General features: G+C 39.3%; 1 pseudogene; it reads right to left on the bottom strand.

The window, feature by feature from the left end:
• Positions 1-6946: 6946 nt before the first annotated feature.
• LOC133927753 (uncharacterized) lies at positions 6947-11641 on the bottom strand (annotated as a pseudogene).
• Positions 11642-11882: the final 241 nt, after the last annotated feature.

Genomic DNA, 11882 nt, shown 5'->3' on the forward strand with positions numbered 1-11882 from the left:
TTATTTGTTTTTTTATCTTCCCATTCATCTCCACCATACCCCTCCACTTTCACTTCCTTCCATTCAACCAAGGAATTTTCCAAAATAATTAGCAAATACAAATCCCCTAATTGTCCTTTAATACCACCTACTCCTATCGCAATTTTCTAATTTTAAAATGTTGCGAAGCCTAGGGTAAAAAAAGAGAAATATTGCGCTTACATGATGAAATTTCATCTTTGAATAAACCTCGTAATTGCAAAAAAGTAGATTTTTTAGTGTTGAGCCTAGCAAAAGAGAAATTGCCGTATACTAGGATCTCCAATTTCTTAAGGGGTTTATCTAAAAGATTCACGATATAACTAGAAAGACATTTTAAATACCGCACATGAGTCACTGGACATGCTAGTTTGATGTATCCCATTTGATATCTTCGTACCTAGAATCAACAAATTCCACCCCGCATTTTTGGCAAAATCTTTCGTCTTTGTTTTCAGCTATGCTTGCTCAAGAATTTCTACAAGCACAAATTCCACTATTTATGGATCCAAATATTCTTTCACAAAACAATCCATCTTTTTTGGGTTTATCGGTTTCATAATGAAAAGTGGATGGCCTTGTGACTTTGCCAATGACTTCCTCATTAGGCAGGATTTTGTTAGCCAAAAAACATTTCCACACTTTAGGATACGCATTTACACTTTTTTTAGGTTTAAAATCCTACTTGCTTGATTGGAATCTATTTACATTTAGAATAGCTGAAGTGCTACTTAAGTTCATGGAAACATGAGGATGTGAGATTGAAGCAAGAAAATCTCTTCCCTCCCCTTCCTATGCAAGCCTGATTAGCTAATGGAGACAGAACAGAGTCATTTTCTCAATAGAGTGATAGATAGAACCAAGACGAATCTCTGTGTTAGACATGATGACTACGCCATATTTTCTTTTGCTGGAAAGCATCCACTCGGCCTTCTTCCCTAGTCTACCACTGATGGCAGACTAATCCCTCAATATGAAAACAATATCAGGAATAAGAAAGATGTAAGATTCCAATGTGTATGGTCTATGAATTACATCATAAAAGACAATGTGATAAAACATCAATATAATAAAATAACTTGGGTTAATAAAACTGAGAAAATTGACTCAGAAAGCATTTTTTGGAAACTCCATTGCAGGATTCAAACCTAACCATTAAAGTAGAAGATGTGAGAATGACAAAACCTATGACCGCATAAGATTTTATTGAAATGAATCATAATACTTCATTGGGTGGGATGGCTGATGACATTGTAATGGAATGACAAACCTATTTCTTCACTTTTTCACCAACAAATCCAAATTATCTTGAAGAATCACTACTACAGAACCAGCCTTTTATGCTAACCCATCATTGTCGGCTCCTAATAAGCCGACAGTGATGGGGCATCACTGCTGGTTTATAAACCGAGCAGGAAGAATCAGTCATCATGGCTTATGAACCGGTAGTGATAAGAGTCACCACTGCCCGCCGATGACTTGAGCCAGCAGTGATGCCCTATTTCCTCATCATTACTGACTTAAGCCACCGACCGGTAGTGATAGCTTGACATCACTGTCGGCTGGTTATATGAGTTGGCAGTGATGTCTTGGCTATATAAAAGCCGCCCTCTTCTTCCTCAAGCACAAGAGAGAGGAGCTTTGTTCTTGCTCGGTGATGGTCATTTTTGGTCACCTAGTTCTTGAGGGCTTTAAATTTTTAAGGAATTCTCATACCCTAGGTGTTCATCTCTAATCCATTTTTAGTTGAATTTTATTTACTAAATTGCTCTACATTTTGAAATGATGGAGATAAACCTATGGCTATGATGTTTTAAAGCTTCAATTAGCTTATGGTGGAAAGTGTCTTTATTATTGCTTACATTAGCTATAGGTATGAACATATTTTTTTAATGAATTAGAAAAATTAGCCATAAAATTAAGGTATATAGCAAGCCCTAATTATATTTTTTATATTTTAATTAATTAGCAAGCTCCAATATAGAAACTTTAGGTATAAGCATATTTATTTTTTATTTTTAGAAAATTAGCCATAATATTTAGGTATGTAGCAAGCTCCAATTATATTTTTTATATTTTAATTAATTAGCATGCTCTAATATGGAAACTTTAGGTATGAGTGTATTTATTTTGATTTTTAATGAATTACAAAAATTTGCCATGAGATTTAGGTATGTAAAAAGATCCAATTATATTTTTTATATTTTATTTAATTAGCAAGCTTCAATATCAAAACTCTATGATGAGCGTATTTATTTTTACTTAATTAGTTCTACATAAGGGTTGAATAATAATAAAATTTTCTAGAGATGACATCAACAAACACTCATCGGAAGCAGACGTGAAAGCATATAAAAGACAGCTCCTCCAACCTGGGCCAATTGCCGGTAGAAGATGGTGAAGTAATTTATTTGTTGATGAATACAAAATCTTCTAGATATTTGGAATATAGATTTGTAATAATGATATAATTGTAGATGGACAGAAGATGGATGTACGATGCAAGCCGTGTGAGCGCAAAGTACAAAAACGGTGTGGAGTATTTCCTGGTAGCAGCCGTGACGCCATATGCTGTCCATACGTCGATTGCGAGGACAAGAAGTAGATTTGCACCACCCAGGAGATACATCACCACTTGACGCCAATGCATTTTATGCCTGACTATACCTATTGGACCGAACACAATGAAGCTGAGATCGTATAGGAAGGGAAACACATTGGCTGAGAAGACGAAGACTTGTGCACTGATATACCGGCTGATGAATACATTGACATGCCGCTTGTTGGAGATACATTGTTCGATGATGATCTAGAGCAGATGTTGGCTGACGATGACGATGATGATCTGGAACAGATGTTGCGCGATAGGGAGGGAAACTTCACCAATGAAAGAGATTTTTAAAATTTTTAGTGTATGGTAGATGACTCTAAAACACCATTATTCCCAGGCTGCGAGAAGGAGCATACAAAGTTGCATATCGTGCTTTTATTGCTACAATTAAAGGCAAGTAATAGGTGGTTTGATACAAGCTTCATAGAGTTGTGACTGTTCTTGAAGAAATTTCTTCCAAAGGGAAATGTGCTGCCAAAAAACATGTACTAGACCAAGCAGGTTGTGTGCCCATTAGGGTTGAAGGTACAGAAAACACATGCATGTCCAAACGATTGCATGTTGTATCTCGAAGAGTATGTAAAATTGGAAGCATGTCTTATCTGTGGTGCGGCACGGTACAAGCGTGACGGTGATGATATCGATAGTGAAAGAAAGAAGAAAAGGTCTCTCATCAAGGTGATGTGGTATTTTCCTATAGTCCTCCGTTTGAAGCGTTTATTCGCGAACAAAAGGCATGCCAAATTGATACAATGACACACCAAGGAGCACAATGATAATGGAATGCTGAGACACCCTGTTGATTCTACGCAGTTGTGGAACATCGATAGAAAATACAAGAAGCCATTTACAGAAGATGTGAGGAATATACGATTTGGGTTAAATGCGGATGGGATGAATCCATTCGGCAACATGAGAAGTAGTCATAGCACTTGGCCAGTGACTCTATGTATCTACAATATTCCTCCTTAGTGTGTATAAAGCGGAAGTACATTATGATGCCAATATTGATACAAGAGCCGAGGCAACCTGACAATGATATTGATGTCTACCTAGCAACAATATCGACATCGATGTTACAATCTTGTAACACTATAGAACGATGGTGTGCGAGTATGTGATGAATACAAATGAGAGAACTTTACCTTACGCGCAATGCTGTTTGTAACAATCCAAGATTGGTAAGCCCTTGGTAACCTATCGGGCTAGACTGTCAAAGGCTACTTTGCATGCGTATATTGCTTGGTCGAAACAGAGAGCTTGTGGCTAAATAATTACCATAAAATAGTGTATCTAGGTTATCGTAAATTTCTTTGCAAAAATCACTCATACCATAGCAATAGAAGAGCTTTTGATGGGAAAGTTGAAACTCGATCACCTCCTAAGCATCGCACTTGGAGACAGGTATATGAGATGGTAAACGAACTTAGAGTTATCCTTGGAAAGGGACACAAGAGTACATCGGTTCCAAAATCTAATCTTAGAGCTCCTATGTTAAAAAAGAAATCTTTTTTTAGGACTTAGCTTATTGGCCAGATTTGATGATTCGATACGCAATCGATGTCATGCACATTGAGAAGAATGTGTGCGATAGCTTGATTGGTACATTACTAGACATTCATGGCAAAATAGAGGATACACTCCAAGCATGGAAGGACCTGAAACGTTTAAAACTCAGATAGGATCCACATCCCGAAGATATGGAAGAAAACGACAAATGTCTTGGTCCTGCTAGCTATAGTCTAAGTAAGGTGGAGAAAATTGTAATGTGCAAATGCTTGCATAGAATATTCCATCTGGTTACTTCGCCAACATAAACAGACTAGTAAACATGAAAGATTTGAAATTAACTGGTATGAAGTCTCATAATTAACATGTGATGATGACACGGATACTTCCAATTGCAATTAGAGGTATTCTGCCGCTGAAGGTATGAAACCCAATCATAAAGCTGTGTTTATTATTCAATGTGATATCACAGAAGCCCATCGATCTGACCAAGCTAGATAAGCTGTAGGAAGACGTGGTCAAGACTCTATAGTAGCTTGAGGCATATTTCCCTCCATCATTTTTTGATATCATGGTGAATCTCATTTTTCACATTGTGAAAGAGATACATATTCTTGGCCTCGTGTTTCTGCATCAGATGTACCCTTTCGAGAGATTCATGGGAGTTCTGAATAAATATGGTCGTAACCAAAATCGATCGGAACACTGCATGGCCAAGAGCTGGGGAACCGAGGAGGTCATTAATTTCTGCGTTGACTACATGAATCTCAAATTGATTGGTGTGCATGTATCTCACCATGAGGGGAGGCTATAGGGGAAAGGGACGATAGGTGCAAACTCATTCTGCACTAATAACCCTGTTTCATTCACTCAAGCATATTTTTTAGTTTTGCAATAGTCAGTTGTAGTGAGCCCGTATTCATACAATCAGTTGTAGTGGGCCCGTATGTCGAAGAATATCATAAGATGCTATGCACCAAAAACCCAGGGAAGTCTGATGTTAGGATCGCGTGAGAGCACTGAGATCATTTTGGCACTTGGTTACATACACAGGTGATGGATAAGCAGATAGAGTGTGTTCGGCGATGGAGATGAAGATTACATCGGATAGTCCGATGTTCATAGAAGCTTTCAGTGGAGTTTCAACGGCTAGTTTTTGGAAGATGTACATACCGGATGGTCCGATGTGTACTGTGCTATCTACACCAGATCATCCAGCATATGCAATGAATTTGAACTACTGGGGCAACGGTTAGTCTATGGGGTTAAAGCTATAAATACCCCTCCACTCGGTTATTGGAGGGTGTTGGAGTCTAGAGAATCTCATATACACCTGAGAAGATATCCAAGCCAATAAGCCATCAAATTCTTAAAGTGATCATTCAAGATAATTAAGCATAAGATGATAAGATTAGAGAGTGATTAGTGCTAATAGGCCTAGAGAGAGTTGTTGCTAGGTGTTGCTACTTAGAGAGTGGATCAAGGAGTGATCCAACCTTGTAGCAAGAGGTACGTCGGTACCTTAGAGTCTTAGTGACTCACCGATACCTTGAGCCTTGGTGGCTCAAATTTGTTGACCCTTCGACTTGGTGTGAAGTGGCAATAAAAAACTTATATGGAGACACAAAGACCCTTGCCTTGATGGCTCAAGCTTTGAAATGAAGACGGTGTACACATGACTAAAAGAAAGGTTAGTGATGAGACCTTACCTTGGTGGCTCATCGTGCTTTAGACCTTACCTTGGTGGCTTGATATCTTAAGAGTTGTGACCGGAAGAGTCTTGACGACCATGAGTATATCATTTGTGGAGCTCCAACGTGGATTATTGGTGGCTTATGTGACATTGATATCACGAGATAAAAATCTATTGTGCCGAGTTTACCCTCTCTACCTTATTTATATTTTCGCACTTACAAACTTGCAATTTAACTTTCTAGAGTAGGTTGCAAACCTATTGAACGGTAGAGTAAACACACTAGACAAATCTAAAGCATATTTAGATAGAAATTGATATAAGTTTATCTTGTGAAGTTTTTGAAACCATTTAGATTTTTAAATGTCATAATTCACCTCTCTTAAGAAGTCGCCGGTCCTTACATGAGCGCTCATGGCCAACTCATGCATGACGCGTGGCCCATGACAGCCCAAGTCCCCGGCCAAGTCGTGTGTAACTTTTTCTTAAAAAATCTCGAAAGTTTGACCTAAACTATTCCTTGGAAAGTTTTTTCTCAAAAATTCGAGCTAAATTTTTTCCTCAAAAGTTTTGATAGAGTTTTTTTAAAACTTTCCAAAAATAGAAAGATGCGGAAGAAAAAATATTTCAAAAAAAGAAGGGGAGAGCTGTCCGCAAGAGGGCACGGGTTCGCATGCGCGCATGAGCGAATTAGCATGATCCCTCCCTATGCATCATATAATGCGAACAAAGTGCTTCATTTTTCCATAACAGGGTGATCCCGAATTTCATTACCAGAAGCAACGAAACCACGCAGGATTTGATCCAACATAACGATTACCAGAAGTGTGACAAAAATAAAGAAAAAATAGTGCATAAGAGGAAGATTCAAACAACACAGAGGGTTGCATAACTACAAGTTGTGCACGCAGGCACTAACTATCACCGATTGACCCCGGCAATAAGTAATGCGAACAAAGTGCTTCATTTGAAGTTTGAAGCTTTATTTATTGATCGTAGGGATCCCCAGGAAGGACACATCCAAAAGGTCGCGCGTGAAGTTATCTATAGATCATATATAATTACATCTTTAGGTCGTGCAGTTATCTATAAATAGCATATATGTAATAATATATTTAGTTATTTTCTGCTCCAGCGCTGTTCTGTGTGGCTGCCATGCATCATCTCAACCAGATCCATCTCCTCCTTCACATGCGCAGTTTTGACTTGAGCTGATCTTCAAGCTCAACACAGTCGAGGGCGTCGTCATCCCACGTCATTTCCATATCTATCCCATGATCAACCTTGCTAGAGTAATCGAGATGGTTGAAGATATAGTTCATGTCGACATCATCTATGCTGCAAACTTGGAACGTCTCCTCCTTTGTGTCAAACAGTCCGTCACACATGTCAACTGAAAAGTCATCACAAATTGGAGCTAGAAGTTCTTCACAAGAGTGAGTCTCGCCGCAACTGTTCTCATGTATGCTGAGTATTCCTTCGGTATTCAGGATGTTGGATGGGCTTTGTTCAGGACTCTCATCATTCATCTTTGCTGGCTTTGCTCTGGGAGGTGCATGTGAAGATGGCGACATTGTAGGTTGAGCAAGAGGTGCAACGATCCTGCTTGGACCAATTCCAAGGTTTTTGATGTAGCTTTGTAGAAGGCTACCTGATTTGAGGCCCTTGGAGCTAGCACGGCTCCGTCTCCGTGCAAATTACAGTTCTCTTCGTTGCATTCCAGTGATTCTTTATGGAGTTTTCTGTTCTACCCGGTAGGCGCTTAGTTATCTCTGCCCATTTGTTGCCAACTTCCTTGTGTGCATGTATTAGAATCATGCCTTCCTCATCACTCCAAATATCCTTCTGCATTTGTGGTTCATAAAAAGGAGGTTACTCCATGCATGAATGGTACTATTTAGATATCATCATGTCATGAAAAACCTCTAAAATTGTAAAAATCTGAATGACCAAATTTTGAGCTTTTAGTTTCGTTTGTTTCCCCCTATTTTTTCTTACATTTTGTAGGTTCCTAATGGCGATTAACTCGTTAAGGAAAAAATATAATTAAACTTTTATTAACTCCCCATGGTTTCTAATGGATTTTAAATGTGCTTTGTTTCTGGGTTTTCCTAAATGTAGTGAATATCTTTCGTCTATTTTCTTGCATTTTCAGTTTCCAATGTAAGCTAAAAAGAATTTTCCTTCAGTGTTTATAACTGGACCAGTAAAAAAACATATGGCTGACATGTTCAAATTAAAGTATCTTATATTTTAAGGCGAATTAGATACTAAGCGACAGTAAAAGGCCAATTTGGGTGTGTACATCTAAAATGCATTAACATGCATGTTACTACAGATAATAGTATAGTACTCTGTGTCCCTATCTCTCTACCTCTCTCCTCTCAAGCTCTTAATTCATCTAATACGCAACCAAAAAACTTACTAAGGTTGACTAGTAACTCCCGGTATTTAGTGCACATAATTCATTGCTTGTTGGTCCTATGCCCTTTGCCAAATATTAATGAATATGTTCTGATCAGTTCCCGCAACTATTTAAGATCAAAATTTCATTAAAGCTGGCCAAAGTAAAAGAATGTCAAGCACTGCAATATGGGAGCTACAGTATAATCGACAAGAACACTCCCCTTTTACTTTGCTACAGATCGAAAAGCGACAAAACAGTACTGGTTATGCGCCATCAAAAGTGAAATGAAGACTGTGGGGTGTACCTTGATGTTCGGCCTCAAATGGTTGTGCCATCTTTCTCTGCATTGCTTTCCTACTCGTCCAGGTAGAATTTGTGCTATGCAAGACCACTTCCTCAGTCCAAATCCTTCGACTAATTTTACCACCTTCCTATTAAAATTACCAAGAATGAAATGTGTCTTGAAGAGAGAACAAGTCATGACTTAAACTTACAGTGGAACACCTTTAACTTTTAGGAGGAAAAAAGAAGAATCTGTGAACAAATTTTACGTATCTTCCTCTGGTGTCCATTGCCCTTTCACAACATTGGCTTTCTTCAGTGAATTACTACAGGTCTTCCCTGTTGGCACAAGCCTGCCATTCATCTCGTATGCCTTGTATGATCCAAGGCCACTTCCCATGAGATGAGAAACCTCAGTTTTGGGCGTCAGCAAAGGCAGGTAAGGTCCAACTAGGTTGACGACAAGCCTCTTGGTTTCTCTTTCTGAATAGTACTGGTGACCAAGGTCGTTGAAGACCGCAGAGGGTACCATAGAACCAGCAGATGTATATTCCCCAATGCCTTCAAATGGATGCTCAACAGGATGTAGATCGTAGTGTCCATTCGGCTGCATGTACGAATCAAATGGCATGCGGTTACAGCTCGCTCCATGGGGATTTCAGAAGCTGCTATATAACGTGGAGAGAAATAGATTGAGTAGCAATTTTCACTACAAGGAAAATGAGCTTTTGCCATGAAACATATGGCAACAATATATGAATTGTGGCAATACATAGCTGATATTGCCATGATTAGAAACTTTGTGGCAATATATTGACTAAATTTCCATAAATTTCTAGTGTTGCCATATTTCCAACTTTCGTTGCAAGAGGTCGCTATGTATTGCAACGGAAAAATATATCGTTGCATTAAGCTGATTATTTTGCCACAATTTGAAATTGTTGTGATAGTTTTGTTTTCGTGGCAATATATCATTTTTTACTGTCACACTTTGTTTTGTCATGGTAATAAGAACTTTTATATTGCAACGATATATTAATGTGGCAATATTTCATGAATTGGTTGCAATATAGATATGTTATTGCCACGAGTCAAGAATTGATGCAATATAAAGGTACTATTGCAACGTTTTATATGCATGCCCACTTTTAAGAGAGAGGTCAAAATGATATTATCTACATTTTATACATAAATAATAGCTTGGGCGTGGTGGTAAAGCATTCTGTGTACAACTACAAGGTCTCAGGTTAGCAGTGAAACCAACCATAAAATTATCATAATTTTCATTTACAATGATTTTATTGCCACAAACTAATATCGTTGCAATAGTGACTTTATTGCCACGATTTTATTTCTATTGCCACAATATTAGTCATTATAAATGGAGCCTATTGCCATGCTGATTTTGTGGTAACATAAGCAATTATCACAACAAAATAAAAAATGTTGCAAAAACTTTAGAGCACGCTACTACTTGCAACGGCTGGCACCGATTTTGATGTTGTTGCGATATGCACATATTGCAACAATTTTGATCCTATTGCAACGATTTCTCGCCATGGCAAAAGCTCAATTTCCTTGTAGTGTTGTTGTCTGCCTGCATCTCTCGGTAAACAGATTAGTACTCCTACAACATGCCGTAATATATAGAGTCCTAGAGAAGACTTGTTCCCTTCAAACCCACAACTTAATGAAGCTTAATATATTATTATTTATGACAAAGTTAATGACCTTCTTTACTTTTACTAATGCTAAACGACTTCTTGTATTCCATGTATAAGAGGTAATAAATTGCCGTTTAATCTCAAACTTGGCGCGCACACACATATCTTACATATATTAGTACGTACGGTATCTGATGGAGTGCATGCCATGTGATGACACAATGCAATTTAGATGCAACATACGGTAAACGAAACAGAATCGTACAATTTCAGCTCCGATATATGATAGTTCAAACTTCGAACGCTTGAACACGAGGAAAAGGAAAGGAAAATCAAAGTTTGTACAAGCTGATGTGATCAAGAACCGGTCAGGAGGACCAGGGGCAGGGTCACGAGTGTAGGCGACAAGATAGGATTGCATTTGCCTGGTTATGTTTAATACAAAAGAAACGTTTCTTGCTCCCCTAAATTCCGGAGTTAATTAAACCAGTCTCTACAGACACCAAGCTGGTCACCGACGAACAAGCAAGTTCTTAATCATATCGTAGACTATTGCCATCAGTTGCAATTAACAACCATAGGCAAATATTTGAATCACACTCTAAGCACTAAATAGTAAGAAATAGACAACTTTCCGGGGAGACTAACTCTTTACGCAAGAAGAAAACTCAACTCTTTATTGCAAATAGTTCTTTTTTTCGATAATAGAAACTTTATCAACTCCTATCGTTGCATTAAAAGGATACAATAACATAAGAGTTTGTCATCGGCCTCTGTATAGCTAAGAAGCACATAACCACGTTGGTTAAATAACGGAAAACCGAGTACAAAACCGCAAACATAGTGGGCAGACTATCTAGCTAAACTAGGCCCAGAGCACCGCATCACCTGACCAGCTACCTAGTTAAACTAGGCGATATATGGTAAACAACGGCGCAGAACAAACCAAGGATGAACCCAAGCCGGTTGTCACCCAAAAATGCGGGGAAGAAACTCCCAGACGATTCCTCTAAGAAGGGCATGGCACCAATTATACCGCCGTCACCCATCCGAAATACCGAAACTGGGTTTTCACCTGGATAACTTCCTAAAGAATGCAAGAAAACACCAAAGCACTATCTTCAAGGAGAGAACGGCACCCGAGAGCGTCATTAGCGCTGGTATTGATAGGAAGCCGATAAGGGCTTTCACCTAGTGTTCCTGCACCCAACCAGGATGAAGGGGCCAAAATGTGGGAGGAGTTGAAGCAGTCTAGGGAGGCCAAAAAATGGCAGCGAGCGCCGCCCAAGACCCTCTCACCAGAACTACGCCTTAGCCGCCCAAAGCTGCTTGCATCAAAACACCACCTAGTGGATCATACCAACCACCATGAAGATACCGTGAAGCGCAATCATGAGGATCCTGACAGTTGGCCATGAACACCCAGCCACCACCACGAAGGAGTCAACCGCCCACATGCTGACACTAGACAAGTAGTGCCTGGAGCTCGAACTTGTCCGCCCCCCCCCACCCCGCATCCCCAGTGACGCAGCCCACGTAACGCGCGAAGATGACATGCAAGAAGGGGATGATCTATGGGACGGGTGCCCTGGGCACTGGCAAAGCGTGCGACGGTGAGCGGACTCAATCTGGATGGAGCAACAGTCTCAATATGGATGTGCACAATAGTGAACGCTCAACCACCAACACCCATGGAGA

The sequence above is a fragment of the Phragmites australis genome, chromosome 8, assembly GCF_958298935.1.
Source record: "Phragmites australis chromosome 8, lpPhrAust1.1, whole genome shotgun sequence".
Lineage (NCBI taxonomy): Eukaryota > Viridiplantae > Streptophyta > Magnoliopsida > Poales > Poaceae > Phragmites > Phragmites australis.